This window comes from Paramormyrops kingsleyae, chromosome 18 (assembly GCF_048594095.1).
Source record: "Paramormyrops kingsleyae isolate MSU_618 chromosome 18, PKINGS_0.4, whole genome shotgun sequence".
NCBI lineage: Eukaryota > Metazoa > Chordata > Actinopteri > Osteoglossiformes > Mormyridae > Paramormyrops > Paramormyrops kingsleyae.
Window position 1 is genome coordinate 1,956,376 of NC_132814.1, and position 21,042 is coordinate 1,977,417.

The 21,042-nt window shown below is 42.8% G+C and overlaps 1 protein-coding gene and 1 long non-coding RNA gene across 2 annotated transcripts in view; one reads left to right on the plus strand and one right to left on the minus strand.

Annotated features, from left to right (window-relative positions):
• LOC111842963 (uncharacterized) overlaps positions 1-21,042 on the plus strand; it is a 95,369-nt gene that overhangs the window by 41,829 nt on the left and 32,498 nt on the right. The gene's annotated exons all lie outside the window — the stretch shown is intronic.
• Positions 12,939-14,182, minus strand: LOC140579749 (uncharacterized). The gene is made up of 3 exons (XR_011983621.1): positions 13,471-14,182; positions 13,182-13,297; positions 12,939-13,028 (listed from the first exon to the last, which is right to left on the minus strand). It is a non-coding gene; the product is annotated as an uncharacterized lncRNA (long non-coding RNA).

Below are 21,042 nucleotides of genomic sequence, written 5' to 3' on the forward strand. Positions count from 1 at the left end.
ACTTTGAATGTTTCATTCTGGATTTTCACGTACAACCATTCTAGGGTTTACAGAAAATTGGGCAAAAAAGAAAAAACATCCAGTGAGTGATGATCCCATGTCAGTTTTTGACAAACTTTAGTGCTGAAAAGGACCTTTTATTGCTACAAGAGGTGACTGGCAGAGTGATACTGTAATAGGCTGGTATTGTGAGCCTAAGTCAGGGTGGGCTTGCAGAAAGTTGTTTACACAAGACATGTAAAAAGGCCCAATAAGGTTGGAGGACTTTGTTCCCATTGCTATTTATGTGTGAACAGCTTGTACTCTGTCCTTGCTTGGGTGGTGGACACACCCCCCTGTAATATCCACACATCTGAAGGGGTTGGGGTATTTTCTCCCTTCTGCAGTTTGTGAGGCAGTCTGTCCATCTCAGAAGCTGCAAAGTGTCATGACTGAATATGTCTGTAATGCCCTGTATGCTGAAGTTAATTACTAAAAAATGAATTATTCTAAGTTCATCTTTGTAAGTAACCTTAGTCTGATTCTGCCAGGTTTTGTCTTGCTTCCTTAATAACTTCCTACTCCTCTTCACCTCCCACTGAACATTGATCATTGAGGTTATAGTGCAGGGTTATTCAAATCACAGTCCTCGAGGTCCGAGCACTGCCGGTTTTCCAGCCTTCCTTTACCTGTCAGTCAGGTGTGAAGCCTCTGACCAATCAGAATAAGTAATTATTAAACTATCTACCTGGGAGAACTGAAAACAAGGCCTGGATTTGGAATCAAGGTCAAGATTTGAGGAACCCTGCTATAGTGTCTGTTTCATTCCATATTTCCTCAAACACTTTCCCAGTCCGTAGCTGAGAGCTCCAGTCTGCAGTTCAGTGATGGATGAAGTGCACAGACCATGTACTTGAGTAAAAGTTGAGATACCTAGTGTAAAATATTACTCCAGTAAAAGTGGAAGTGCTCCCTTTAAACGTCGACTTGAGTAAAAGTATAAAAGTACTTGACTTCAAATGTACTTAAGTATCAAAAGTAAAAGTAATTTGGTGTAATGTAGTTCCAATGTCTTGTCATGTCCTTTATACACTCAATCAAGTCATACAAGGTAAAAAAAAAAAAAAAGCCCACTAACACCACTCTGAAAATACAATGTTTTCTATTTGTGATATCTGGTACTGATATCTTTTGAAATTATCATAAGCACATCCTACTAAATGGAAACCACATGATTAGGAATAAATAGGGTGGGGGGAAACCACATTAGACACGTATTTCTTTAACAATTTATTGTTTGAAGTAATGTAGAAATCTTATTCCTTTATCACATGGCACCTTGCTCCTTTACTACATCACAGCTGAGCTGTGCAATAACTTGCAAAAATGGATTTACTCAAGTTTACAAAGGTTTACAAAGTTTACAAAGGATGTCTTTTTTCCAATTTACTAAACATGACTCCTTACAACACAGCTGTATGTCCACTCTATAAACAAATGTTAGTGTTTGCATAAATCACACAAAAACAGAAACTAACACACCACCAGATTTCCCTGAAGACTTACGTAGTATGTAGAACTACTAACTAGTAGTGATGTGCTATAACAGAAGAATAACAGAAATAGCACTGTTAACTGTATGACCTACCTAAAGCTAAAATATTTTTTGTTTAGTTTGAGAAGGAGCTGATTTTCAAAATTTCTGGCATCCAATCTTGCCCTTCTTGGGCTGAAAATCAATCCAGCAGTGCTAAAGAGACGTTCGCATGCAGCAGAAGCTGGTAAGGCAGTGTTGATTTTAAGAGACAATTTGCAAACCGCAGGATAAGATTGCAGTATCTCTTTATTGTCTACTTTAGAGGCAAGGTACCCTTCTAGCCGTTTAACACTTTCCTGCCCATGAGTTTTTTTCATGCTTGAAAAGAAGTCATCGTCATCTGAAGCACTCGATCCATTGGCTGGTGACTGATGTGAACGTTCTTCCTCCAGATGGTCCTTGATGTAGGCAAGTCCTAATATACAACATATATTGGGACAGATGCCAGAAATCATGTTATATAAATGATAGGGCAATTCCGGTGTACAGTACAGAGGAAAAAGAATGAACTAACTAATTTGGAGCAACATGCACAGTTATGGATAGGCAGCTAAAGCTGACATATGAGGGCAAAGATCAGTTTCTATGCCCCATTAGATCAGCTTTACTTCCCTGGCCACAACTCAGTCTAGGATGTGTCAAATTTCCTGAACAACATGAACAGCATGTAGTACCTTGAACAATAAGGCTATGGGGTCCATCTACATCAAACTTGCCTTTTAGGCATTTATATGAATCCAGGTCACAACCTCCCACCCCCCACCCTTTTAAGTAAATAAACTTATATAAATGTGCTTGTTTAGTTTTTTTGTTTACTTTTGTTTTGTGAACTAAGCGCATGACATCTGAAATAAAAATGCCACAAAACATATGTACATACATAGATACATACCTAGGTTTAATAGGTTCTCATCAGATGTCCACGCTGTTTTAAATTTTGGGAGCAGGATGGCAGCAGCAATAAACTCTGGTTCTGCCATCATGTCTTTAAAGCGCTTTTGTAGTCCCTCTAGGACTGCATCCACCAAAGGTTTGCAGTACCTGGAATTAGAGGTGGGGGAGAGAAACTGATACAGTACAATATCACAACATTTACAGCGTGCATTTATACTGAGACAATGACAATAACAACAAGCATCCCAATACTTAATTGTTAAATATGATTTGACGGTCTTACATCTATTGTGTTCTTGGTCAATGTGTACATAAAGGCCTCTTTTTAATCATTTTACTAATGGCACACATTAACTTCCTACACGTATGCTATATGAAGTTTTAAGGGAGTTGAATTGTGTATGATAAGGAATACACCTTAATAACAGGACCCATGGTTCTGGCAAATTCCTCCAGAAAGGAAATTTCAACTGAACTCAACCTAACAAACATAAAGAACACTTAAGTCTTGTGTGTGTGTGTGTGAGAGAGAGTGTGTGTTTGTGTGTCTGTCTGTGAGAGAGTGAGTGATTGTGTGTCTGTCTGTGAGAGAGTGAGTGATTGTGTGTGTGTGTCTGTCTGTGAGAGAGTGAGTGATTGTGTGTGTGTCTGTCTGTGAGAGAGTGTGTGTTTGTGTGTCTGTCTGTGAGAGAGTGAGTGATTGTGTGTGTGTCTGTCTGTGAGAGAGTGTGTGTTTGTGTGTGTGTGTGTCTGTCTGTGAGAGAGTGTGTGTTTGTGTGTGTGTCTGTCTGTCTGTGAGAGAGTGTGTGTGTTTTTGTGTGTCTGTCTGTGAGTGTGTGTGTGTGTGTGTGTGATGAGTGGTGACGCTGCTCGGACTATAATTGTCCTCCATTTCCCCTTACTTAAAGCAACTGAATAGTTAAGCAATATTTTCCAAAATTTCATATTGGAATGAAAGGTATATTTAAAAAACACTTACATTGGCAACTTCAGTGCAGTGCATACAGTTCTCAGGGCCCCTTCTCCTTCATCTTTGATTATTCTCACGATTCTTTCAACAGAGAGAAATAATGAGTTCCATCGTGTGTCGTTTGGCCGGATCAGTTGTATTTTGCATGTTTCCTCTATGATGTCTGAAGCAGTGGAGGATCGAGATGTCTTGTTCCATAAGCCACTGCATTTCGCAAAAGCTGATCGTGACAGTCTTTTATAGGAGTCATTGGAATTGGCCTTGGCTGCATCAACTGTGGCAACAAGGTTTAATAGATGACATGCACAGCGATGATGCTTTGGAAGCTGAAATTGTAAGCCATCATCTTCCATTAAGATCGGTGTTACCTCAATGAAGTCAACATCAACAACTTCCTCTTCCTGTTCATCATCATCACTGCAAGCATCCTCTTCAGTCTCACTGGAGGCACAGTTATTGTTCTCATCTTGTTGTTGTTCTCCATATTCTCTAAATGCCTTTATGAAATTGGACCCATTGTCTGTGGTGGTTCTAACTATTTTTTTCTCTATGCCAAATTCGCAATGGATGTCATTCAATGCACTGCCCAACACATCAAAAGTGTGTGGCCCTTTAATCCCTAGCCGTTTAAAACTTTCCTGCCCATGAGTTTTTTTCATGCTTGAAAAGAAGTCATCGTCATCTGAAGCACTCGATCCATTGGCTGGTGACTGATGTGAAGCAAGTGCCACAGAGCACCTCTTCAATGAATCTGAATCCACCCAGTGGGCAGTGACTCCGAGAAATCCTCTCCTTCTTGCACTCCAACAGTCAGTGGCAATGAATTCAATGGAGGACATTGCTTGTTTAATATTTCTCTTCATTTCTTGGGCACCCTCTTCTACTTTCTGCCGCAATGTAGTTCTGGACATCACACGTGAATTAGGCTGTAGCTCTTGCACTAAAGCATTAAACGCAGGCTGTTCTAGCACAGTAAATGGTTGAAGACTCTGAATTACAAAATGTATGACTACGTTGTCTACCTTTGTTTGATTCACAATTTTCGTTTCTCCTAATTTCAGTTGTCTGGAAGTGGAGGGAACTGGGTTTTCAGCTTTTCTTTTTCGAGGGGCTGTCAGGGCATTCTATCTTTCCAAGTGACTTGAATGCTTTCTCTGGAAAGAAAGGGGGAAAAACATATCATGAACATAATATCTTCACAGCAATATATCTCAATTTCATAAATGAAGTGCACATTTCATGTTTTTTTGCATGTACCAAGTAGGCTGCTGAGAAGGCTAAGTAACTAGCTAGCCTACATCAATCGCAGGCTACTGTTCAAGTAGCTACCAATCAATCATACCTTGCATGTAAACCTAGTCAAATAGAAGCCTAAATGTCAGAAAAATGCATCGGCCTAAATGCATTTTCATTATTTTACATTGAATTTCTTTAGACACACTACACATTCTATGAACGAGCTTGACAAGTAAATGGCATTTTTAGGGGGTAATGTTAGGCTATTTCTAGCCAAGTGTCTTCACTGCAAAAAATGCTTTTCTTACTTAGTATTTTTGTCTTGATTCCAGTCCAAATCTCTAGAAATTATTAAATCAAGATGCATCCACTAAGAAAAATAACCTTAATTCAAACAGAAACAAGATAATTTTTCTTACCCCATTGGCAGATAATTTTGCTTTTTTTAAGCAACAACTCACTTAATTTTGATTTATTTCCCCAGAAAACAAGACATAATATCTTATGGCCTTTTACTACTTTAGTAAATGCATCTTGATTTAAGAATTTTTAGAGATTTGGACTGGAATCAAGACAAAAATACTAAGTAAGAAAAGCATTTTTTGCAGTGTTGGTGTTAATGAGCTTTGCTAACGGTCTGCAGTTTCCTAGCTTAACCTTGCACAATGGAACTGATGTTGTTATGGAAATTTCCTTAGTAACCATCGGACATCATGCTTGGTGGTAATTTTCCACTACAATGTCCACGTTTATTATTAACACAACGTATGAGCGTATTATATCCAGTTTGGGTAAAACGACAGGTATATTAGCCTTTAATTAATTTCACAGTCAATCTGAAAATTACTTACCTCTATGTGTTTCTTTAGATTGGACGGCGAATTCTTGAAAGAAGAAATCGTATGCTTCTGAGGCAGACAGAGAAGGCACTTAAAAATGAATGACTCGTTCTTCCTTTCCAATACTTCAAAAAATTCGCTTAAATATGGCCATGGGTGCTCAATTTCAATGTCTGGCGCTTCTTCCATTATTGCGTTGGCTATAAACGTGACAGCGAAAAGAAGCAGGCAGGCAGCAGCCATAGACAGTAAAGCGCGCAAACTGCACGAAACACGACGTGTTCTGATTGGTACACGTGCTTTACTGTCTATGGCTGCTGCCTGCCTGCTTCTTTTTTTTGACCTGTCACTGGTTACGCATGTATGTTGTGGAACGTAAAAAGAAACATTTTAGGAAAGTAGTGGAGTAAAAAGTAAGGTTTTCCACTTCGAAATGTAGTTGAGTCAAAGTATAAAGTCTCACAAAACAATGATACTCAAGTAAAGTACAGATACGCTAAAAAGTTACTTAAGTACGGTAACGAATTACTTGTACTTCGTTACTGTCCACCACTGCTGCAGTTACACACCAGTCCTACAGCTGTGCTGATGTCCATATTTTCTCTTTGAAGATATTTTGATAGGGAACCAGTCAGTGTGTAGATTCTGTTCAAAGCCACCAGCTGCACCCAAAACTCATTCAGTGGCCTTGCTTAGGGCTAATGCTGTACCTAAGGAGTCACAATGAAACTATTCTTTGTCTGTATTTGATACACGGTCACCACTACAGGAATGATGGACAGAAGAACATTGCAGTTACTAATCTTGGAAGACCATCTTGTCACGCTAAGAACATGCAGAGTTTCTCATTGGTCGTGTCCTGGGTATGACGTTAATCTACATGCAGCAGTATAAGTAGGTCCTCCAACTTACAGGGAATAATTTGGGGGTTGATGGCAGGATTGGCGCTCCAGCCACTGGAAAATACCTCGCACTGGTCCATTCAAACTAGTGTGGTGCTGAGGTGTCTCGTGTCACATGGCTGCACTCAAGTTCTCATCCTTGAGGTGGTTTGTTGTGTGGTGGGTGCGGAAACGCTCTGTAATCAGTGCATGCTCCTTACCTCTCATTGTTCTCCTTTATGACAGCTTCCACACCTCTGTAAATGTCTGAGCAGCACAGACAGTGTAGCCCTGCCTGTTATATTGTTGGTATACAGGCCAAAGTTTATGTCTGGCTAACACATTTGACAAGACCAGCTCCAGTTGTGTCCTTTATATGGAATAAATCGAGAAAACACTCTTCAGTCTTTGCTGTTGTCATAATATCATAAAATTACAGACAGCTGATCCCTTGTGTGTCAGGGCCAGTTCATACTCATGGTATATACAGAGATGTACAGTATTCAGGTGCAAGAATTTGTATAAACAGATCATGCAAACACTGCTGGCTGAGATGGAAATATATTGTTTGATATGTTCTGCACTACAAGAACATTGTATATACACTCACCTAAAGGATTATTAGGAACGCCTGTTCAATTTCTCATTCATGCAATTATCTAATCAACCAATCACATGGCAGTTGCTTCAATGCATTTAGGGGTGTGGTCCTGGTCAAGACAATCTCCTGAACTCCAAACTGAATGTCAGAATGGGAAAGAAAGGTGATTTAAGCAATTTTGAGCGTGGCATGGTTGTTGGTGCCAGACGGGCCGGTCTGAGTATCTCACAATCTGCTCAGTTACTGGGATTTTCACACACAACCATTTCTAGGGTTTACAAAGAATGGTGTACAAATGGAAAAACATCCAGTATGCGGCAGTCCTGTGGGCGAAAATGCCTTGTTGATGCTAGAGGTCAGAGGAGAATGGGCCGACTGATTCAAGCTGATAGAAGAGCAACTTTGACTGAAATAACCACTCGTTACAACCGAGGTATGCAGCAAAGCATTTGTGAAGCCACAACACGCACAACCTTGAGGCGGATGGGCTACAACAGCAGAAGACCCCACCGGGTACCACTTATCTCCACTACAAATAGGAAAAAGAGGCTACAATTTGCACGAGCTCACCAAAATTGGACAGTTGAAGACTGGAAAAATGTTGCCTGGTCTGATGAGTCTCGATTTCTGTTGAGACATTCAAATGGTAGAGTCAGAATTTGGCGTAAACAGAATGAGAACATGGATCCATCATGCCTTGTTACCACTGTGCAGGCTGGTGGTGGTGGTGTAATGGTGTGGGGGATGTTTTCTTGGCACACTTTAGGCCCCTTAGTGCCAATTGGGCATCGTTTAAATGCCACGGCCTACCTGAGCATTGTTTCTGACCATGTCCATTCCTTTATGACCACCATGTACCCATCCTCTGATGGCTACTTCCAGCAGGATAATGCACCATGTCACAAAGCTCAAATCATTTCAAATTGGTTTCTTGAACATGACAATGAGTTCACTGTACTAAAATGGCCCCCACAGTCAGCAGCTCTCAACCCAATAGAGCATCTTTTGGATGTGGTGGAACGGGAGCTTCGTGCCCTGGATGTGCATCCCACAAATCCTATCAATATGGGCCAACATTTCTAAAGAATGCTTTCAGCACCTCTCCACCAATATGTTTGAAATTAATTAAAGTTTAATTAATTATTATTTAATGCTGATTATTAACCAATCGTTATGCCGAATGGTCGGCTCCTCCAAACTCAATTGCGGTATCCCTGTGAGTCTGTTAATGTGAGACTTAAATGGGATTCACTAATTACCAGTATCGCTTAGTAACCTGGGTTAGAAGGCTCGTCCAGCAAGCTGCATCACCAGATAATGTAAACGATTGGTAGCGAAGCTCCCCTCACGGCCGATGAGAGAGAGAGTCTCGCGATGTTTCAGGCGAGTTTGAGGTTCAGAGCGTGTAGCAAGATTGCACAGAGGCAGGAATTAGTGTCAGTACTCAATGACGGAGGCTGAAGTTGTGTAAAAGACATGCATTTATTCCTAGCTAACACTACAACTAACATAAGACAGACATTACACCTAACACAAACAACAAACATGAAATAACGGAATAAAACAAACGATGTATTTATGAAAATGCAATGACCGGATTTTAAATGAGTAACCTTAAATGGGAAATACTGTTCTGCAAAGCAAGCACAGTTTGTGGAAACACGACCCTAAAGTCTTATAGCAGGTTAAACAGAACAGCTTAAGTTGTTAGAATGAAAGGAAGTTGGTTTACTTGGTTGAAGAGTGGGGGGGGGGGTCTTGGCAGTTGATGACAGAGCTGCTGAGCTGATGGCACTCAAGAAGGCGTGGCGTTTGGAGCAGTGGAGTGGAGTCCCTTTAGATTCTCTCTCCTGGTGAAGCTTTGTCTTGGGTGCTGTTCTCTGTTCAGCTGGGCCTTCACCGGAGGGCTTCTTGTGGGCTTCTCTTCTCCCGGGCTGATGGTCTTTCCTCGGGCTGATGGTTGTTCTCTGCCCTTGATGATCTGTTTGCCCCAGCTGATGTTGTTTTCCTTCGGGCTGGCGGTTATTCTCTGCGCACCTTTGTTCTGAGGTGCTAGATTTTTATGGTCTAAAGTTCATGAATAGGGATGACCAGGAATTCGATTCCTGGCCCAATGGCTGGCCATCCATTTGGCGGGCTTTCGGAAGGGGGTCTGTATCAGTCCTTTTGGGCCCGACTGATTCACCCTTTACTGACGATTTTCATTAAGCTGTTATAACTTTTGATACATCCACTTTTATGGTAATCACTGACCAGATTTGGAATCAGGGGTGATTAACAATCAGTTTGACACCAAACATGCCATACCAGCTTCACAGGTACATACCTCATACCATCTGTATTAATTGATTAAACAATTAATTATTTTATCTATGTGACTGATTCACATCAGTATAGGATACAGGTGTTTTGGGTTGCACCTCAACAGATGTTACACTTTGTGCAGACATTACATCAAATATTCATATTACAAACAACACATCTTATCCATAGATAGACGTGGCCATTAGTTTGTGGTAATATCAATATAAGTTGCACATCTGGACACAACATATCTTGGTTGGTGTGGCTTATTCTAATTGATCTTCTCCAAAATGGATAATGTACACCTTAATTCAGTTCTTTTTAATATAGTATATGTCACAATCCGCTCCGTTCGATCCCGATGTGTGCCACGCCCACCTCATTACCTCGTGTTCAGCCCTGATTGTGATCACCTGAGTCCTGTTATGTCTAGCTTGTCTTTTGTATTTAGTCCTCGTCTGAGTCAGTCTTCCCCAGACTTGTCATTGTATTGTCATGTGTTGTTCCTCGTCTGCAAGTCCTATTACTTGAATAAACCCCGTCTGTCCGTCTTAACGGCTCCGTTTGCCTGCTTTCCGGCTCGCCTGCCCGACGATTGTGACAGTATGTTAGAACACAGAAACTTGGTAACGGTCCACCAAGATCAGATAAGGACCACAAAGGAATGTTGGAAGAGAAGGGGGGTTGTTAACAAAGAAGACTCTCTAAAAGATAGGACACATTGGTTACACTCACTTTCCAGATTCTTCTGGTATACCATGAGAACATATATACAACGGTAGCTATACCTATCTATTTAATTAAATTTATATGTGTTCAAGTGCAAAGGGGTAAAATAGGTGATACTCCGTGAACATGGTTATAAGGGTGGCACACAAAACACTAAGATTGTCTAAGGACACATACAAACATAACCTATCTGTATATTGAGACTAGTAGTCGTGAGTAGATCAATATACAGGGTATACAAAAGCCAAACTTAAATGAAATTTCCTTTAGGGTGTTCATCTGTTGGGTGAGTGATATGTAAGGCAGAATGTATGGGGAGGGGGTTGTGTGCCAAGTCGAGGGACCCCTGTCCGTGAAGTCCACTCTGCTTGTCTGTAGGTCCCTAAATCTTTGGGCAATAAAAGTTGGAGTGCTGGCCTCCCTTGTTATCTGTGTGTGTGTGTTTATGTGTGTAACCCCCCTTTGGTGCCTCTCGTACCAGGCTCGGCCTTGTCTCAGGCCACCTGGAATTTAGGCCCTGTGATATGTGCATGTGTGATCCTACACCATGTAGAATTAAGGCAGTTCTGAAGGCGAAAGGGGGTCAAACACCGTATTAGTATGGTGTTCCTAATAATCCTTTAGGTGAGTGTATAGTGCACTTTAGTATTTTTGTGCATTTGTGTGTTTGTTATGAAGTTTATTATTCATTTAGTCAAATTAAAGTTTAACTAAAAAGTAAGCTTGGAGTATATTTAATTTTTCAAACCTCCAGACAATATACTGTAGTATACAATATTTTTAAAAGTATTGCTGTTCTGGAATTTCGAGATCTTGGCGATAAAATTCATTGCGGGGGAGGGGGTCCCGGCTAATTTCAAAATTCCCTGGTATACTGTATTGCCATAATTCCAGCTACGCCTGGTAACTTTAAAACTGTGCATAGAAGTTTACCCATTTCACTACACTGTTTGTATTTCTGTTACTTGCAATACATCTGCCCTTTACTGGCCTGGAGGAGTATCATTGTTGTATGTACAGTATGTGCCGACCCTGACAGTCTGCATCCACAGACAAATGTAGCATGTACATACCCATACGTGGACCATAATGGCACAAGGATAAGTGGAGTATGAACTAGGCCTCAGGGCACACAGACAGATACTTGGCTTTGTTCACTTCCTCACTAATATCCTTCTACCTTGTTTGATACACAGTCTGAGTAGCAGTAATTTCATCTCATTGCTGGTGTAGCAGGACAATCATGCATGTGACAAATAAAAATCTGAATCTTGACCTCATTTATCACCAGTGTTGGGGTCAGCACTCAAAAAAGTAATGTATTACGTATTACTCATTACTTTTTGAAAAAATAATGGATTACTTTACTTTCCATGGGGAGTAATTAAGTAATTAGGTACACTACTGGTTACATTACTTTTGCATTACTTTGCAGTGATACACTGTTTTATTTTGCCAGTTACTAATTACCTATATCATTAAACCTTATATATACCCACTTATCAGCTTCCCAGTTTTAATAAGGATGACATTTAGAAATTCTTTATTTTATGTTCTTTAATAACGTAAAGAAAGGCAACAGAACGGTTTCAGAGGGGATGAACACCAGTCAAAAGAGCACAGAACAAGGTTCAACTGTATGTTTCATGTGTATGTTTCACAGAGATGGAGAATCCACAAGGGGCATCACAGGGAGGGCGGAAAGGACGGAGGGCAGGTAGGAGGCACGGGTAGTTCAGGAAGGGCCAGACAGACAGAACGCAACTATGGGAAGAACAAATGGTTAGATCACTCAATAGTGGTATGCCAACAATACCTCACACCGTACTGCTGCCGGTGCGAGACATACTGTAAGTAGGGAGTTCTACTGATTATCCCTAGCTGTGGTTGCCACCTCCACAAGGTGGGCGTGACACCAGGGTTTGAGTCTCCGCCATGGCTCCATGTGTGTGGAGTTTGCATGTTCTCCCGTGTCATTGTGGGGTTTCCCCCTCCCAGTCCACAAATATGCTGAGGTTAATTGGAGTTGCCAAATTGAATGGTCTGTGAATGGTGTTTGAGTGTGCCCTGCAATGGGTTGGCGTCCCATCCTGGGTTGTTCCCCGCCTTGCACCCATATCCTCCAGAATCGGCTTTGGACCCCCTGCAACCCTGAATAAGATAAAGTTACAAAAATGGATGGATGGAAAATAATAGACTGGCCTTTTTCTAACACTACAAAATAAATACAAACTTAAATGAGGAAAAATGTTTGAATGGCAAACACACTGAATAATCTCAATAAAGTTGCCGATTCATCAGTAAACCAGTGGTTATATCTCATTAGGAGGAGTCTCTCACATCGTTTGTCAGACAGTCTATTTCTCCTTGGAGTTAACACTGGAGTTAACAAACTGAGAAGCCTCTCCATTGGTGCACTAGATGGTGTTGCTGTGAATGGTACAGGACCTCCATCTCTGACCCCTACTTCAAATATTCAATAACTTCAGCATCATAATTAAAACAGTCTGTTTCATCATCAAAAGCAAAGAATTCATTTTCAATGGAACTGATACTGGATGCAGGTTAAGTTTTGCACCGAGCTCATCGTAAGGAAAAGCAGGACATTCGGCAGTCAGCATTGTCCTCAGGGCTGCTCTCCTGTCCTCTTCATGTACCGCTTCAGGCGGTACCCGCAGTATTCAAGTTTTGTCCCGCTCCCGCCCACAAAATCCCGCAGGTAAACATATAAGTAGTTTTATTTTTACTGCTTCTTCCTGCTACTCTGTTATTTGTTTCACTTGCTTCCCTTTTGAGTATATATAAAAAAGAAACAGAAAATAAACAAATGTGTTTCATTTTAAGTTTAATTAAATGGAATGATGAACATGGACATGAACGAGTAGCTTTTCAGAACATGCCATCCCGTCTAAGAACCAGGCTGATACCTTCTTGGGGTGTCCGGTTACGTCCCCCGGCACTCAGAGCGCGGCAATTGTAGTTTCTGTAGACGATTCGCCTGTAAATTGTTATTATTTTAATTTAGTCATTCTTGTTGCTTTTGTGCAGTAGATAAATAATAGACTATTTCTTTTTAATAAATTAATTTTAAGATAATTCCATTTTGTGGGAGACCCGCGATTAATTCTATTCTCCTGCAACCCGCACGTACATGAGGACCTTACCGCCCGCACCCGCATCCACCCATCAATTCTTGTCCCGCGCTGCACTCGGTGCGTTGGGTCCCACGGTACTCCCGCGGGAGTGCAGGTCTCTACTCTGGAGCACCTGTCGTACATGAAACACATGTTGAGGAAGGGTAGGTGAGTAAATTAGGATGTCGTCAATGTAAACTACAACAAACCGATTAATCATTCCATGGAAGACGGTATACATAAAGGCCTGGTAAATGGAGGGGCTATTAGCCAAACCATAAGGCATCACGCAATACTCGAACTTGCCAGTAGAAGTAGCGAAAGAGGTCTTCCATTCGTCCCCTTGGTGAATTTGGATAAGGTTGTAGGCGCTTCTCAGGTCCAGCTTGGTGAAGAAGGCAGCTCTCCGGAGCTGTTCTAGTGCAGATGGGATTAAGGGTAAAGGCTCTCTCCGTTTAACGGTAATAGTGTTGAGGGCCCAATAATCAAGGCATGGATGGAGGCTGCCGTCTTTTTTCTTGACAAAGAAAAACCCAGTGGATATTGGGGATGTGGATGGACGAATAATACCTTGTTGAAGTCCTTCCTGGACGTACATCTCCATGGCTTCCTCTTCCGCAATGGAGAAGGGGGTAAAGGTGACCCTTGGGGAGAGGTGCCCCCTCGACAAGATCAATGGCGCAGTCACAATCCCTGTGAGGTGGCAACTTAAAGGAAAGCGTCTTACTAAAGACATCCATGTAATCAGAATAGTCCTTGGGGATATGGGACAGGTCCTCTGGCTCAGGGCTCTCTATGGATGATGCACAGCAAGGGGCGGTTAAGCATTCTCCCAGACAGCGTTTTGACCAGGTGGTGAGCTCACCCGTCTCCTAATCTATGTTGGGGTTATGCCTCCTCAACAATGGGTGACCGAGGATGATGGGGTCCTTGGCCTCAGGAAGTCCAGGGTCTCCTGGTGCAATAAACTATGTTGATGGTAACTGGCCCAGTGCAGCGATTTACTTGTCCTCCTGGAAGGGGCGCTCCACTAACCCCTAGTACAGTGACGGGGTTGGAAAGGACCTGCAGGGGAATTCCAATCTCGAGCGCCAATGAAAGGCACATAAAGTTCCCCGCAGCCCCAGATCACCAGTTCTCTAACATGGTGCCCTCCCATGGGGCTTTTAATCATAACTGGGACAGCAACTGAAACTAAGGAAACCCCGAGAAATGTGGTTATGCCTACCTTGGTGTGGGGAGTAGGACATGAAGGTCGAATGGGGCAGACTCTCCACAATACAGGCACAACCCTTGGGAGGTGCGTTTGTGTCTTTCATTAGAGGAGAGAGGGTCGCGTCCAAGTTGCATGGGTTCCGTTGGCTCCTCGGAGGTGGTGGACAAGGTTGCTGACAGGTGTGGGCATCGGCGATGTCTCTCACAGATGCTGTTATCTATAGTCACCACGAGTCCAATGAAGTCCTCAAAGGAGAGAGTAGATCCCCGTGACGTCACCTAATCTTGCACTTCTGATTAAGTGCACAACAAAATAAAATCCTTAACACCTCCTCCGGCCAGCGAAGTTCAGCCGCGGCCGTACGGAATTCTAGGGCAAATTCAGCCACTGTGCAAGTTCCCTGTCGCAGGGGCAAATAACCTCTCCCACAGACTGCGACCGACGGTGAGGTGATCGAATATCTCTTTAAATGCACGTTGGAAATTGCGTGCAGAATCCAGTAGAGGGCTGACGTCCCGCCACAGCACGCTGGCCCACTCACGCACCTGTCCAGTGAGAAGGAATATGACAAATCGCACTCGTACTGTATCCTCATGAAAGCATTCCGGGTGCTCCTCCACATACAATCCGCACTGTATTAGAAATGCCTGGCACTGATCTGGGTTGCCGTCATACTTTTCTGTTAATGCAATGGGCACAGACGTGGAAGATCTGGGCAGTGAGTCGAGTAAGGCAATCGGAACGGCGTGAGCCTCCAGGAGCTGCGTTACCAGGCTTGTCAGGTGATCGACCTGCTGTTGTAGCCTCTGATTCTCCGCGGGGTCCAGGGTAAGGCAAAGTATTCTGTAACAGAATGCAATCAGAGAAGAGGCAGACCCCGGAATGCAGGAGAATGGATTATTTAATATAAAGCTGGGTGCGTCAAAAGCCAAAGGGATGGGACAAGTGGATAGTTGGAGCGATCGCAGGAGGTCAGAAGCTGGGTTAGTCAATCCTACAAATACAGACGAGATGGAGAGATTATGGGGCAGACAGGAGAACAAAGGCAGACCAGGGCGATGAAGCAGGGCAGGCAGGATCGGGCAGGCAGGCCGGGACGACCAGGGAAGCAGGGCAGGCAGGACGGCAGGATATGAGAAGGCAGGAGGGCAAGAGACAAGACAGAGAAATGCTCAGTAAGTAGCACTAGCATGGCAACAACAACTTGCAAGTTCTGGGTGCTTGCGTTTGGGTTTAGTAGCTCGTCTTGATTGCAGTTGCTGTGCATCCCCCACTGGAGGCGTGACACTGGGGTATATGAAGAGGGCCTTTCTCCCCTCCTTGCACTTTTTCTTGAGGAGATTAAATACTTTGTGTGCAAATAAGTGAACTCACTAAAGAGCAACAGAAATCGGCACTTTGAGCCGACCTGAACATGCTGAAGATGGATTTTAAGTCAGTCCAAAAAAAAGTCACCTCAGTGAAGTTGGTGACCGATCGGCACTCCAGGAAGCTGGCTGATATCGAAATGGGTCTGCTTTCTCTAGTCAGTAAAATTACTGAGATTGAGGACCAAAGCCGTCGCCTTAACCTCAATCAATCGGGGTTAAATTTGGTTGTGAAGGGAGTGATTTGAGGTCGTTTTTTAGCCAACTCTGTTCAGCTGTTTTCCCTCATATCCCTAACTTTTACCCAGTCATTGACTGTGCTCACAGGCTCATGATTGGCAGACAGTCACACGTGAAGCCCTCAAAATCCAAGAAGTCAGCTTCGAAGGGGGAAGAATTTTTTTTTATCAAAAGGAAAGCGTGGAGCATCCCGATCAGGAGGGCAAAAAGGGAGTTGGGGCTCTCTCCTTTTCTGATCTTTCCTGCACACCTCATGAAGCTTTGGAAGTCAGCATGTTTTGTGTTCAACTCCAGAGGATGCGAATGCTGTCATGGACCATTTCCAGTCTATTGATTCCTTCTCCACCGAGTTTGCCGTACATTTCTTGCAGGTCACTGTACTTGTCTTGGGTTCTCTGTATAGCACCCCTCTTCCACACCGTGTGGGCTAGGCTACACACAAACCTCAAAAGGGGTGCCCCCTGAGTTCTTTTACCTAAATATACTACCCAAATTTACTAACTATAGTCGTCGGGGATTATATGTATACCCATACATATATTACAAACGAAGGCACTCAGAACAAACCGACACGTCACAAGAGCGTATAATAAATTCAACCACTCTTTACTTAAACAAATGTTACTAACTGGAAATAAAAAGAAAGTTAAAGAAAATACCCTGGACTTCTTCGCATTTGCCCGTTAACTTAAAATTAAGTACCTAGCTTTTACACATATTTAAACCAAATTACCAAAATGGATTTTACAGCATTGCACATTCACCATAAATGTGATATTGAGTTCGAACCAGTAACCAGAGTTCTACGTTGCAGGCCTGTTCGTTGCTTGTGATTGTAGAGGCCACAAATTAACACAGCCGCTTCGCTCGATTGAGCCCACAAAAGAATAAAGACTCCAATACCTCGTCGCGTTAGGAGGAAAGCGAGGGGCGGGCGGTGTCCGGCAGCGTGTTGCGCCAACGCAGATTCTTTCCCCTCAGTTTCAGGAGTCGTCGATCCCAACAGAGCTTTCCACGTCCCCCTTCGTCAGGTGAATGATGGTTCTCCTACGTCGAGTAAAGTAGCACAGCAATGTCCTCACCGTAGCCCGTAGCTAACTGCAGGACGTTAGTGGTGGCTTGATGGTTAGGGAAGCGCACTTATAATCGAAAGATTGCAGGTTCGAATCCCCCACCAGCCAGTCACCACTGAGGTACCCTGAGCAAGGTACCGTCCCCAAGCACTGCTCCCCGGGCGCTGAATTAGCTGCCCCCTGCTATGTCACGAAAGTCACATATGGGTCAAATGCAGAGGACACATTTCGTTGTTGCGCACTGTGTGCTGTGCTGTGGTGTGTTAACAATGACCACTGATCACCTAATAAAATAATTAAGCTCGGCCGACTACTTTCTGTCTAGCACGACCTCACCACTATTGACTGCCCCTTTACTTTTGCTCGAGTCTAATACTCTAACTATCTATTGCCTTAGGCTGGGGATAGATGCACAATAAATTCTTTTACGGGTGTTCCGAAAAAGCACGACTCTCCGTCACTCTTCTTTTTTTTTCCCCCCCAAAAGAGCGCGCACCTCTCCTGGAAGTTTCATCCAATCATAATAAATCAAAGGTTACCAGCCCAATCAAGCCAGCCAATTACCTAACAGTCTCCAGGTAAACCACTTTCCACTGAGTCCCCTTCAACCCAATATACATTATAGTGAATGGCATTATAGAAACCCGGTATAACCCTTATATATTAGAAATAAACTAAATATTTTAACCTTGCTACACCTGCATTATACTGCCCTGATGTCTGATGCTTCTGACTGTTTAATTCACCCTTCACATCTGTTTTTGTTAATTTAGTACTTGAGTGTTTGCTGGATTATCACTACTGTCTGGTTAGCTGACGGTACTCTTCCTTGATAGAATGCGGTGGCTATCCAGAGCATGGGGTTGGGGGTTTTTTGGTTTCGTTCCGGGGGTGGGGGGGGTTTCCCTGAGATATATTGCTTAAAGCAGGGGTGTCCAAAGTCCGGCCCGCGGGCCAATCACGGCTCTCGGCCAGATTTCATACGGCCCGCGGCTTCGGTCTCATAATGTGTTATTTATGGCCCGCTAGCTCTGTCAGAATAAATAAATACTTTAAAAATTTTATTCCTCCTTTCACCACACGGTTCCGATGCTATCTGGCTCTGCATTAGAGACCTGCACTCCCGCGGGATCCAACACACCGAGTGCGGCGCGAGACAAGATTTGATGGGTGAATGCGGGTGCGGGCGGTAAGGTCCTCCTGTATGTGCGGGTTGCGGGAGAATAGAATTAATCGCAGGACTCCCGCAAAATGGAATTATCTTAAAATTAATTTATTAAAAACAAATACTCTATTATTTATCTACTGCACAAAAGCAAAAAGAACGACTAAATTAAAATAATAATTTACAGGCACAAGGTCGGAAGCTAATTCATGGTTCGTGGTTCATGCGTGGAACTGTAGGCTATATCTATATCCTCATTCGTGTCCATGTTCATCATTCCATTTAATTAAACTCAAATAAAACGAAACATATTTGTTTGTTTTCTGTTTCTTTTTTATATATACTCAAAAGGGAAGCAAGTGAAACAAATAACAGAGTAGCGGGAAGAAGCGGTAAAAATAAAACTACTTATATGTTTACCTGCGGGATTTTGCGGGCGGGAGCGGGACAAAACTTGAATACTGCGGGTACCGCCTGAAGCGGTACATGAAGAGGACAGGAGAGCAGCCCTGAGGACAATGCTGACTGCCGAATGTCCTGCTTTTCCTTACGATGAGCTCGGTGCAAAACTTAACCTGCATCCAGTATCAGTTCCATTGAAAATGAATTCTTTGCTTTTGATGATGAAACAGACTGTTTTAATTATGATGCTGAAGTTATTGAATATTTGAAGTAGGGGTCAGAGATGGAGGTCCTGTACCATTCACAGCAACACCATCTAGTGCACCAATGGAGAGGCTTCTCAGTTTGTTAACTCCAGTGTTAACTCCAAGGAGAAATAGACTGTCTGACAAACGATGTGAGAGACTCCTCCTAATGAGATATAACCACTGGTTTACTGATGAATCGGCAACTTTATTGAGATTATTCAGTGTGTTTGCCATTCAACCATTTTTCCTCATTTAAGTTTGTATTTATTTTGTAGTGTTAGAAAAAGGCCAGTCTATTATTTTCCATCCATCCATTTTTGTAACTTTATCTTATTCAGGGTTGCAGGGGGTCCAAAGCCGATTCTGGAGGATATGGGTGCAAGGCGGGGAACAACCCAGGATGGGACGCCAACCCATTGCAGGGCACACTCAAACACCATTCACAGACCATTCAATTTGGCAACTCCAATTAACCTCAGCATATTTGTGGACTGGGAGGGGGAAACCAATAATATATATTTTTTGCGGGAGCGGGTGTCATGAATGTGGGCATCTCGGGAACGGGAGCGTGGCATGGTACAGGCACAAAAAAGGGTGGACAACCCACTGGCAGCTCCAGGAACACAAAAACGGGGTTTATTAAACAAAACTGAAAACACTATAAACACAACTAAACCAAAAAGACCACAAGGGGTCAAAAACAGAAAGGGGATTAAACAAGACTAAATAACAAAAACCGAATACACGCAGAACACTGAAAATATCAAAACCAACGACAATCATAGACATAGACAATGAACCACTAGTGAACTAAACACAGGCAGGAACTTAAATAGGAACGCTGAACAGAGTAACGAGGCAGCAGGAGTGAGACAAGCAATTAACCAATTGGGGAAGGTGCAGGACAACGAGCAATCAGGAAAACACACAAGGGCAGGCACAAGAACAGGAAACAGGTGGAACTAATTAACTCAGGGAACTGGGATGGGAAAACTAAGACTGACAAAGAAGGAAACAGCATCTACACTAGGGGAATAACAGACAGGTAGAAACACAAGCAGGGGCACATAGAACTGAACCAAATACAAATCACAGGAACTAGAAAAACTTATACCAAAAAACACTAGGGAATTAAACAGGTAAAAACACAGGCAAGGGCACAAGGAACAAAACCAAAATACAAAAACAGGAGGTGCCGAGATTCGAACACAGGACAGAAGGGTACTCAGACAATCACATGCTCAACACGTTGAGCCATGTGGCTAGACAGTTAACAGGGGAGAACAAAGACTAACACAAATAACGGGATGACCAGCAGCACCTGCTGGTCAAACAGGGAAGGGACACGGAAGGACCACAGCAGGGGCTGACCCTGACAGCGGGACAGAATCTTGTGGGAGCGGGACTGAAAAATGCGGTCACTCGCTAAGAAAATGCTCAGCATATTCGGCTCCACATATTTGTGTGAGCAAACATTCTCAGTCATGAATCTGCACAAGAACCGATTGAGGTCAAGGATGACTGACTCCCACTTACGTGACATTTTACGCATCTCAACCACTGCCCTCAAGCCAGACCTGGTCTCTTTACTGAAATCTAGATCTCAGTATCACCCTTCTCATTAGTATCAGCAAGTTATCTGTTCCTTGTTCAATCTGAAATTGAGTGTTTTTTGAACGGTAACATCTGTCACTATTAACAATGAAAAGCCTAAAGCACAATAATAAACTTAGACTTATGTCACTTATTTTATTAAACTCTAATAAGATTTGGTTATAACTGTTGATGTTATGTTTGGTTACATTGCCATTTAAAAAATAAAGGTAATCGTGACAATGAGAATTGTTTTATAACAGTGTGTATTTTCATGTAACTTTTGTGGTTAAAAAAATGTCAGAAGGAACGAGTGGCCCCCGGACATCTTCACTTTATCAAATTTGACACTCCTTGCAAAAAGTTTGGACACCCCTGGCTTAAAGTCACGGTCAATCAAGTGGCACATTCCGCTTCTAGTGTGTGCGTGCCATTTTGAGATTTTGTTTACATGTTTTTTTTTTCCTTTATACCTTGCTGTCCATTATGTTTAGATCATGACTAATGTAAATATAGCCTCTTGGAATGTCAGAGCCCCGAATACCCCAGAAAAAGGTCCAGTATGCCTGAATAT